Source organism: Mesocricetus auratus, unplaced genomic scaffold (genome assembly GCF_017639785.1).
Source record: "Mesocricetus auratus isolate SY011 unplaced genomic scaffold, BCM_Maur_2.0 Super-Scaffold_100025, whole genome shotgun sequence".
Classification (NCBI taxonomy): Eukaryota; Metazoa; Chordata; class Mammalia; order Rodentia; family Cricetidae; genus Mesocricetus; species Mesocricetus auratus.
This window is the reverse complement of record NW_024429206.1, coordinates 15,733,271-15,745,014: the sequence shown is the minus strand read 5'-3', so window position 1 is coordinate 15,745,014 and position 11,744 is coordinate 15,733,271. Positions and strand designations below refer to the sequence as shown.

The 11,744-nt window shown below is 50.1% G+C and overlaps 1 long non-coding RNA gene across 1 annotated transcript; it reads left to right on the top strand.

Moving 5' to 3' along the window:
* Positions 1–404: 404 nt before the first annotated feature.
* On the top strand, positions 405–8,900 carry LOC121134041. Its single transcript, XR_005871051.1, has 2 exons — positions 405–957; positions 8,773–8,900. It is a non-coding gene; the product is annotated as an uncharacterized LOC121134041 (long non-coding RNA).
* The last annotated feature ends 2,844 nt before the right edge of the window (positions 8,901–11,744 follow it).

Below are 11,744 nucleotides of genomic sequence, written 5' to 3'. Positions count from 1 at the left end.
CCTCACAAGATCTGGATGGTTCATCTCCTCCTTCACCTTGTTGACTGCATGTCCCACAGGGAGAACTCGGTGGAAGGAGGACCAGGGTATTGGTCCTCTGCACAGCACAAACTCACCGCAGCATCTCCAGCCTCCCCATCCGCCAGGGACCCCAGGTCCAAAACAACCCCCAAATAGCAGAGGGCAGAAGCCACAGCCTGCAGCAGCCCCGAATATCCTTTGGATCTGGGCTCTGAGCAGAAGCGCCCCACCCCCACACCCTCTGCCTCACACACAGGGCTCTCTTGCAGAAGCAGCCCTTGTCGCCCAGCCCCTCCCACTCAGTTCCTCAAACAGCAGCTTCAAAGGCTCGGATGCTGCCCCTCGCAGTTCTTTGCCCCCCCCGCAAAGCCTTTCATGCCTGCGGCCTGGCCTCCGCTCTCAGGGATCCATTTCTCCCAGCACCAGATGACTCAGGGAGACGGGTGGCAGCAGAGGCTCCCAGGAGGACTGTTCCAGAGCTTGCTCCTCTGTCAGTAGTTCCCACCTCAGGGGACCACTGAGGACACCTGCGTTTTCCCAGCAAGGCCATCTGGTACACTGCACCCTCATTTATCTACCTGGCTGTCACAGGATGACGAGCAGAACCAATGAGGCTGAAAGAATTAGAACTAACCAGGAAGCAGACAGGAATCTCACATCTGGGCTGGCTCAGGCCCTCACTGCTGCTGTGGCTGGGACCCTGAGTAGCCACCAAGGACCACATGGAAAGACTGGGCCCCGGCCAGCAGCACTGGGAGATACAGTGGACCTTTAGGAGGAGGCCCAGGGAGGCCCTCAGGTCACTGGAGGCTTGTCTTTCTTATGGATTGATTCTATGCACACTTTACCACGCCCGAGACACATCCTGGCTTCAGCAGACACCACACCATCGGGCTAGCCAACTTCGAACATTGATCCTCTAAAACCGTGACATAGGTACGCTTTTCCTTTTTATACATTGGCCGCCTTGGGTATTTTGCTACAGTAATGAAAACCTGACCAACAACACTGTCCTGTCAGAGAACTGCCTGGCCACCCTGCTTAGGATGCAAGACAGAGACCCATGTTTCTTGGCCATGTTTTAATGGGTTGTCTTTGGGGATGGTGTCATGAATTGGATTATTTGTTTGTTTGTTTATTTATTTATTTATTTAGTTTGGTTTTTCAAGACAGGGTTTCTCTGTGCAGCTTTGGAGCCTATCCTGACTAGGCTGGCCTCGAACTCAGAGATCCACCTGCCTCTGCCTCACAAATTCTGGGATTAAAGGCATGCGCCACCACCACCCAGCTAGGAATTGAATTTTAAAAGCAATTATTTGCCTGCAATCCAAACCTTTTGAGGCCAAGGTAAGAGGGTTGTAATGAATTGGGCAATGTGTGTGTGTGTGTGTGTGTGTGTGTGTTGTTAAAATGTTTAGGTTTATCCAGTAAGGAGACACAGACCACGACTCAACGATTCCACGGGGAGTTTATTGGTGATGGGGAGGGAAAAGGGGAGTAGAGAGAGAGAGATAAGAGAGAGAGAGAGTAAGAGCAAGAGCAAGAGAGGAAGAGAGAGGAAGAGAGGAAGAGAGGAAGAAGAGTAAGAGAGAGTAAACGGGCAGGGGTCAGTCCCTTAAAGGGGTCCTTTGCACCTGCCTGGTTCTCACGGAACTCTGGGCTGGCCAGAGTGTTGCCTGAACCTTTCAGTATGTGCACACACATTTCATCTTCTACACTAAATACCCAAGTCACTTTCATGGGATTTAAAGAAATTTCACCTTGTCCAGTGGTTGGAAAGGGCCATAAACAGGAAGGAAAAGGCAGAGGAAAGACTCTGCTTCTTGCTTCCAGGGAGTGAGCATCTCCCCACTGTAGTCAGCAGGTCTGGGGTGTAAGTTCCCTGCCACGCACTTGGGGCTCTGGCTCCTGGAGGCTGCTGCGTCCTCTGGGCTGGACTGATGATGCCTTCACAGCCTCCTTTTCTGTGCTTCGAGTCATCCCTCCCCTTGTGGGTACAGATTCCTCCTGTAACTGGGATCGAGGTCCCTCTTCTTTTCAGGCATCTTGTGGTGACATTTTAGACGTGCCTAGGGGACCAGGGCCTGACTCGAAACCTATCCCTTGAGGGCAAAAGTCCAGTATCACAGAAGGAGAGGGCGCCAATGCCACCGAAGGGGGAAAGGGTGCTGTGTTTTAGGGGAGAGACAGAAAAAGAGATTGCTAAGTGTCAGTGAGAGGACTCAGCAGGTGATGACCTAAGTTCAATCCCTGGTCCCACGTGGCGGAAAGGGAGTGCTGACTCCTGCCAGTTGTCCTCGGATCTATAATGAGGCCCGCAGTATGCACATTCGCTGCCTCCCACCCCAACACACAAAATAAATAAATGTCATAAAAAATTTAAAAAAGAAAAATTGCTCTGGAGTGTGTCAACACACCTGCTTAATTCAAACTCCTGAGGCCACAGACACCCCCTACCCCCTCCTCCACACATCTGTGGAGCCTGGAGAGGAGAGGGTCCAGATCTACCACACGGAGAGACTCGGGGGAGCACTCCGAGTCAGCCTGGCTCCAGCTCATTAAAACACAAGTACGTGGTGGGGAGGGCATAATTATTTTCCTGCCAACCATTTCCTTATTAAAAATGTAAAATAGGGCTGAGGAGAAAGCTCAGTTGGCAAAATGCTTGCTTTGTGAGAATAATAACATGAATTCAATCCTCAAAACTAACACGAAAGAGCCATGGGCTCGCTTGTCATCCCAGCACTCGGGACGCAGAGACACGCAGATCCCCGGGGCCAGTCAGCCCACTTAGCAGGGTTCGGGTCAGTGACAGGCCCTGTGTCAGCAAGCCGGACAGTGTCTGAGGAACAACACCCAAGGGTGGCCTCTAGCCTCCACACACAGGTGCATGCACACAAACATGTGTAACCACACATGTAGCTGAACAAATATATATATGCACAGAGTGTGGTGGCATATGCCTGTAATCCTAACACTCAGAAGGCTGAGGCAGAAGGGTTGTGAGTTCAAAGTCAGCCTGGGCTACGTTGCAAGACCCTGTCTCAGGTATTAAAATACTAATAGGAGAAGTCTCTTTTGGAAGGAATGGAGGAGCTGAGATGGAGAAACAGGACAGAACTAATCTTCCAGCCACAGCTAACTCTGGTTCAGACTCAGAACGCTGCTGCTTTATTCTTGAACTTATCCTCTCCCGCCCGGCATTCCCAGACAGCCTCCCCTCAGGACCTCCATCCCGAGCAGTCTTCAGAAGGCTTCTCCTAGTCTACTTAGATGACAGAGGGCCCTGGTCCCTGGCCTGCCCAGACAAAGGCCTTTTAAGTTTCCCATTGGTAGGTGCCTCAGTGCCTCCCCACCATCCAGGTCATGAAGTGCATTTATTTCCAGGGACACTATGACTCTGGCCACATCTGCGAAGGTGACTTAACCTGGATTCGTTTCCTCATCTGAAAACAGGGGCATAAAAATACTTGCTTGGCCAGTCCACACCTTTGTAGGGAAGGCAGAGGCAGTTTGTCTTACTAATCATGATAAAATGTCAGGGGTTGGGGGTCAGAGAGATGGCTCAGTGGGTAAAGGCACTTAAGTTTGTGTATACTTTTGTTTTGTTCTTAATACAAAACAGGGTGAGATGGGGCTTGTGCTTTCTGACAAGACATGAATTTGCCAGGGCGAAGAGAGCCACGGCAATGCTGACCTTCATGGAATGTCCCTTTTGGTGGTCTCTGCAAGCTTGGAGCAAGGTCACAGAAACAGTCTCATGTTTCAGGGGATCAGAAAGGATAATGTGTGGAAAAACACATTCATGGGTCTTATTACCCAGATCTGGGCAGCAGCGGGGATTCCTGCGTCATTAACTAACTGGATTCACATTTCTCACAGTGGATGCCATTTGGTTCCAAAGGTTCCTGAGCTATCCTGTTTCCCGGTGTTAATTTTTCCATTGTCTAGACAGCTGCGGAGTCAGACAGGATTATCTAGAGGAAGGAATCGGTTTATGACCCAGAATCCACCTTCACAGCCAAAGGAATTCACATACTAATGGCCGCTGCGGCAGCTGTCATAAGAAACCGGGTATAAAGCAAACCTGCAGTGTTTGTAGTTTCTGACATTTGGCAGGAGCAGCTCCTTTTTGCATTGCTAATTTACACGAGAGACCTCCACCCAGAACCACACGGGAAAGAGCCGTGCCCACACCAGGCATACAGAGGAGTTACAGAAAGCAAGGCTCTATGGTCTGAACAGGAAGTGTCACATCACCCATCAAACCTGACAAAGATGTCCCTTAGAGTTAGTTGGGTCCCTTTCTGGTGACTTCTGAGATGGAGTAGCTCCTTCCATCTACTCTCCCATTGGTCCCAGGGCTGGCCCTCTGATATCATTTGCCTAAGACAATGGTTCCCAACCTTCCTAACCCTGAGACCCTTTAATACAGTTACTTATGCTGTGGTAACCCCAGCCATAAAATTATTTCATTGCCACTTCATAACTGTAACTTTGCTAGTTGTGAATCATAATGTAAATGTCTGATGTGTGACACCCCCCCCCCAAAGGGGTCACAACCTATAGGCTGAGAACTATAGACCTAAAGCATGCTCCCTGGACTAAGGGGCTTGCATTTGGCTACAGGCCAACAGTTGTCAGTTTCCCATCCTCTCCCTGCCCAACACAACAGGATAAGGCTGAGACGCACCAGCCTGGCCTGGCGATGCTATGTGTAATGGGGAGAGGCTGTCTAGGGAGATGGCTCCGTTAGTAAAATACTCATGGCACAAGCATGAGGACCTGAGTTTGATCCCCAGCACCCATGTAGAGAAACAGCTGTGGTGATGCATGGTTTAAACCCAGAGACAGAGAAGTGAAGTTAACAGACTCTGGGGGGGGGGGCGAGGCTTGCTGTACAGCCAGCCTGGCTTAATTGATGTGCTTCCAGGCTTAGAAAGACCCTACCACAAAAAAATAGGGTGGAGAGTGATTGAGAAAGACATACAACTTACCTCTGGCCTACACACACACACACACACACACACACACACGCACACACGCACACACACACGCACACACTCGCGGGCACACATACAGAAAGAAAGAGATTTTCATATACATTATAATAGATCATGACTGAAGAAAAGTGCAAATCACAATGGATGATACTGGGGCAATTCCACAGCAATTTGAGAAAATGAAGTTATGGGCATTTTAAGAATTTTTGTTTTGATATTCTGTCTCAAACCAAAATAGATTCTTGGCACACCTGGCTGTGGATGTCTCTGTGCAGGGCCTGTGTGGACAAGGCTGCACCAAGCGGCTTTTATCTCTACACATCGGGCGAGTGAGAATTACTCTAAGATAATTTTTTATTGTGTGATGCTGAATCAAACCCCAGGACCTCATGAATAAAGGCAAGTTCTCTGACACTAAGATATGCCCCAGTCCAAGATTAGTTCTTATAGTTTCCTCTGTGTGTATGCCTGTATGTGCACATGCATGTGCACAGCCAGAACAGAGGTTGGTGTGTGTGCACCTGTGTGTGCACAGAAAGGACAGAGGTTTGTGTGTGTGCACCTGTGTGTGCACAGAAAGGACAGAGGTTGGCTTGTATGTGTGCACCTGTGTGTGCACAGAAAGGACAGAGGTTGGTGTGTGTGCACCTGTGTGTGCACAGAAAGGACAGAGGTTGGCTTGTGTGTGTGCACCTGTGTGTGCACAGAAAGGACAGAGGTTGGCTTGTGTGTGTGCACCTGTGTGTGCACAGAAAGGACAGAGGTTGGTGTGTGTGCACCTGTGTGTGCACAGAAAGGACAGAGGTTGGTGTGTGTGCACCTGTGTGTGCACAGAAAGGACAGAGGTTGGCTTGTGTGTGTGCACCTGTGTGTGCACAGAAAGGACAGAGGTTTGTGTGTGTGCACCTGTGTGTGCACAGAAAGGACAGAGGTTGGCTTGTGTGTGTGCACCTGTGTGTGCACAGAAAGGACAGAGGTTTGTGTGTGTGCACCTGTGTGTGCACAGAAAGGACAGAGGTTTGTGTGTGTGCACCTGTGTGTGCACAGAAAGGACAGAGGTTGGCTTGTGTGTGTGCACCTGTGTGTGCACAGAAAGGACAGAGGTTTGTGTGTGTGCACCTGTGTGTGCACAGAAAGGACAGAGGTTGGTGTGTGTGCACCTGTGTGTGCACAGAAAGGACAGAGATTGACTTGTGTGTGTACCTGTGTGTGCACAGAAAGGACAGAGGTTTGTGTGTGTGCACCTGTGTGTGCACAGAAAGGACAGAGATTGACTTGTGTGTGTACCTGTGTGTGCACAGAAAGGACAGAGGTTGGTGTGTGTGTGTGCACCTGTGTGTGCACAGAAAGGACAGAGGTTTGTGTGTGTGCACCTGTGTGTGCACAGAAAGGACAGAGGTTGGTGTGTGTGCACCTGTGTGTGCACAGAAAGGACAGAGGTTTGTGTGTGTGCACCTGTGTGTGCACAGAAAGGACAGAGGTTGGCTTGTGTGTGTGCACCTGTGTGTGCACAGAAAGGACAGAGGTTGGTGTGTGTGCACCTGTGTGTGCACAGAAAGGACAGAGGTTTGTGTGTGTGCACCTGTGTGTGCACAGAAAGGACAGAGGTTGGCTTGTGTGTGTGTACCTGTGTGTGCACAGAAAGGACAGAGGTTTGTGTGTGTGTACCTGTGTGTGCACAGAAAGGACAGAGGTTGGTGTGTGTGCACCTGTGTGTGCACAGAAAGGACAGAGGTTGGCTTGTGTGTGTGCACCTGTGTGTGCACAGAAAGGACAGAGGTTTGTGTGTATGCACCTGTGTGTGCACAGAAAGGACAGAGGTTGGCTTGTGTGTGTGCACCTGTGTGTGCACAGAAAGGACAGAGGTTTGTGTGTGTGCACCTGTGTGTGCACAGAAAGGACAGAGGTTTGTGTGTGTGCACCTGTGTGTGCACAGAAAGGACAGAGGTTTGTGTGTGTGTACCTGTGTGTGCACAGAAAGGACAGAGGTTGGCTTGTGTGTGTGCACCTGTGTGTGCACAGAAAGGACAGAGGTTGGTGTGTGTGTGTGCACCTGTGTGTGCACAGAAAGGACAGAGGTTGGCTTGTGTGTGTGCACCTGTGTGTGCACAGAAAGGACAGAGGTTTGTGTGTGTGCACCTGTGTGTGCACAGAAAGGACAGAGGTTTGTGTGTGTGCACCTGTGTGTGCACAGAAAGGACAGAGGTTTGTGTGTGTGTACCTGTGTGTGCACAGAAAGGACAGAGGTTGGCTTGTGTGTGTGCACCTGTGTGTGCACAGAAAGGACAGAGGTTGGTGTGTGTGTGTGCACCTGTGTGTGCACAGAAAGGACAGAGGTTGGTGTGTGTGCACCTGTGTGTGCACAGAAAGGACAGAGGTTGGCTTGTGTGTGTGCACCTGTGTGTGCACAGAAAGGACAGAGGTTTGTGTGTGTGCACCTGTGTGTGCACAGAAAGGACAGAGGTTGGTGTATGTGTGTGCACCTGTGTGTGCACAGAAAGGACAGAGGTTGGTGTGTGTGTGTGCACCTGTGTGTGCACAGAAAGGACAGAGGTTTGTGTGTGTGCACCTGTGTGTGCACAGAAAGGACAGAGGTTGGTGTGTGTGCACCTGTGTGTGCACAGAAAGGACAGAGGTTGGTGTGTGTGCACCTGTGTGTGCACAGAAAGGACAGAGGTTGGTGTGTGTGCACCTGTGTGTGCACAGAAAGGACAGAGGTTTGTGTGTGTGCACCTGTGTGTGCACAGAAAGGACAGAGATTGACTTGTGTGTGCACCTGTGTGTGCACAGAAAGGACAGAGGTTGACTTGTGTGTGCACTTGTGTGGGGAGTTTATTCTCTTTCTACCATGGGTTATGGGAATGAACTCAGGTCATTAGGCTTACACAAAATGCCATTTTGATAGTGCTAGATTCATTTCAGAAATCGGTGTCTGGGACCAGCCCTTCAAAACCTTGCTGGCTCACCGGGGGGCCAGCATGACCAAGTTATTAATGGCGTTGTCTACAGCCTTGACGTTTCCCGAATCTGTAACTTGTATGTATTTTCACACCCATGACCCATCTCAGCTGCCCAAGGCTGGCAGTGGTCAGGATGGACATCTCAGCACTTAGGTGCCAGACTCGCAGGTGTATGCGGGTTTGAATGTCTGTATGTACAAGTGCAGGGACAAGAGGAGGACACCGGGTGTCCCTCTATCACTCTCCACCTTATTCCCTTGGGACAGGGTCTCTGATTGAACTTGGAGCTAGACTGGTGACCAGCAAAACCTGACCACCCTCCTGGCCTCACCTCCTGTGGCACTGAAGTTAGGGCCACACTCAGCTTTTCATATGGGTGCTGGGGATTTGAACTCTGGTCCTCATGCTTGTGTAATAGGTGCTCTTACCCACTGAGCCATCTCCCCAGTGCCTCCATCCTAAACTGAAACACAAGGCTGGAAGTTGAAGCAGGGGATGAGGGAAGTCATCCGTTACAGCTGAGGGCTGAACACAGATGAAGGCTCCCAGAACACCCTGATACTGAGACACAAGCCAAGTCAGTCACCTACCAGCAAAGCACCATCTGAGACCCAGAAACTTTGTGACTATGAACCCTAAACAATGCAGGAGCAGCTTGCTCCTCTCCCCATGAATGGTCCTCCTGTCCCCAAGCGTTGCCTACCACACGCTACCCTGGTCTCACCACCAGCTAGTGCAGGCTCAGGACTGACACTGTGTGTTCCTTATTCTCAACTTTTATTCTACAGATGCTCTGGCTCCCAGGCACAGGAGACACGTTCAGCAGCCACCTGGTTCTCTTCCAGGGGGGTACAGAGTGTCACGAAGTGTGGATTCACCACAGCACCACCCAGCTGAAATCTGGCAAGCAATCTGGTGAGGCACTGAGCTCCCGAGAGATAAACACACACCATGTGGGCTGTCCACGTGTCCTTCCTCGTCTTCCCTCATCCTAACTAGGATGGCCTCACTAAGCTATGCTCTTCACAAAGGCCAGCCCTAGCCAAAGCTGTCCCAAGCCCAAGACATCTTCAAACTGCTGAGCACAGTCCTCCCCCTACATTCCACCCCCCACCTAGTGGCTCAATCCTTCCTTCTTACCGCCTGTGCAGGAAGAAAAAACCCTCAAGTCTGTTCACCTCTCAGCACAAGAGTCTGGAAAGTTCAAATTCTGGCACTCTGGGTCTGTGACCTTTTCTGCTTCTGTAGCTCCTCCTTATCTGCTGTCCAGCCCTATGAGGAGGGACATCATGTTGCTCTCATCCCATCTCCAGTAAGATCCTAGCAGAGGATCACCATCATCAACACCATTACCATCAGCAGCAGCATCACCATCAACTTCATTTTCAGCATCATCATCAATGAACACCACCATCATCACCAACACCAATATCACCACCATCAACATCTTTATCATCATCATCAGTGAACACCACCATCACCATCATCATCATCAGTGAACACAACCATCATTACCAACACCAACATCACCACCATCTTGCCATCAATCAACATCACCATCACCATTGTCATTACCATCCTGACAAATGTTACTCTAAGCCATGTGCTTGCTGCTTTAAATGAACAGAGCCTGGAACTGATGGAGCCCCCTTTCAGGTCTCCCGTCGTGGATCTTTTCCCTATGCTCCACTCCAAGGTGAATGCCACAGTTAGAGGCAAAAGCTCACGAAAATGAAACTCTACTCACGAGATGTCTTTGGGGACTCATCGGGCCACTTGCCTCTCCCCAGCTGTAGAGTGGAATCCCCCCCCAACTCTGCAGCAGCATTCCACCAGACCCCCGAAGCATTTGTCATGCAGGAGCTGCTCCTGCTTGCTATGCTCCCAAGCTGTGCACAAACCCTCCATGGTGTCACCTTTCTCCACCCTGACAAGACAGCCCCACTTAACCATGCTCCTCCCAACAGGACAGCTTGAGTGAAGACAACCAGTAAGAGACCGCCTGCTAGATGGATGGCCCTTGTGGACTGGGATGAAATTCATCGGAGTACTTAGTGTGAATGGCTTTCTTGTCAAATCTGCAGCCAGATCTCTGCACTCTGGCCTCACCTCCTCTGCCTTAGTACAGTGAGCCAAGTAGGATTATGCGTGAGGGCCCCAGCTTCCACTCCTTTTCCCCCAGGCAGGAAAGCTGGCCTTAGGCTGATGACCCGTGATGAGAACATGGGGAGGAGAGGGTTCCTCTTCTCAGAAGAACATAAACGCTGGATCCTAAATCTCCAAGCAGGTTATAAAGCTGCAAGTGCTTCAAATCAACATCAGATGGTATTAATAATAATAAGCTGGGTGGTGGTGCACAACTTTAGTCCCAGCATGTGAGAGGCAGAGGCAGGTGGATCTCTGTGAGTTCGAGGCCAGCCTGGTCTACAAAGTGAGTTCTAGGACAGCCAGAGCTGTTACACGGAGGAACCCTATCTTGAAAATCCAAAAGAAAAGAAATAATAATGAAGTAAAAACCATTTAAAAGACCAGCATTGACATGACAGGTGGAGGCTCACCCTTGCCTTAGGCAGGTTTCCTGGTTCTCTCTCTCTCTCTCTCTCTCTCTCTCTCTCTCTCTCTCTCTCTCTCTCTCTCTCTCTCTCTCCCCCTCCCTCTCTCTCTCTTTCTCTCTCTCTGTCTCTCTGTGTGTGTCTCTGTCTGTCTCTCTATCTCTCTCTCCCTCCCTCTCTCTCTCTTTCTCTCTCTCTCTTTCCTTCTTCCTTCCATGCTTCTCCCTCCTCTTCTATTTCTTGAGAAAGAACCTCATGTAGCTCAGGCTAGCCTCAAACACAGGCAGCAAGAATGACCTTGGGTTTCTAATTCTCCTGCTTCTACCTACTAGGATCACAGGCATGCAGAAACATACCTAGTTTGTGCGGTGTTAGGGATAAAACCAGGGCCCCCTGCCTGCTATGCAGGTACTCTACCAATAGAGCTACCTGTCCTGTCCAGCTATGAGTTCATTCTAAAGGGCTATGTGCCACAGTCCCAAGATGCAGCCCTCCGCCCCTTGATTTCTTTGTGGCCAATGAACTCCAGGGGCTCTTCTGTTTTGGCCTCCCCTCTGCTGGGGTTACAGATGCTTGGGTCCTAGGGATCAGACTTGGGTCCTCATGCTTACATGGCAATCACATTACCAATCTCTCTGGCCTCTTAGCCTTTCTTTCTTTTTTTAAAAGATTTATTTGTTTGTTTGTTTGTTTGTTTCCTTGTTTATTTATTATGTATACAGTGTTCTGTCTGTGTGCCTGCAGGCCAGAAGAGGGCACCAGATCTCATTACCGATGGTTGTGAATTACTATGTGGTTATTGGGAATTGAACTCAGGACCTCTGGAAGAGCAGCCAGTGCTCAACTGCTGAGCCACCTCTCCAGGCCTTAGTCTTTCTTTCCACAAGGTCTCACTATACTTTTCAGGATGGCCTGGAATTCACAGTGTAGCCCAGGCTGGCCTTAGTCCTCCCCACTCACCCCTCCCATTGCTGGGTTACAGACAGACAGCCCACCTGGTTCCCCCGACTGAAGGTTCAAGCTTTTCTTCAGATTATGTGATGCTGACTCTGAGGTTCCCAGTGAGCAATGCTGGAATGTTCCTGGTACCGGCCAAGCCCTGGGATGTTCAGGATCCCCTCCCAAAGCCCTTTCCAAGCTGGCTGGAATGTCTAAATTGGCTTAAGAAAAGAATTCAAAAGCTGAACTTGCAAAGCCAGGGCCAAAGG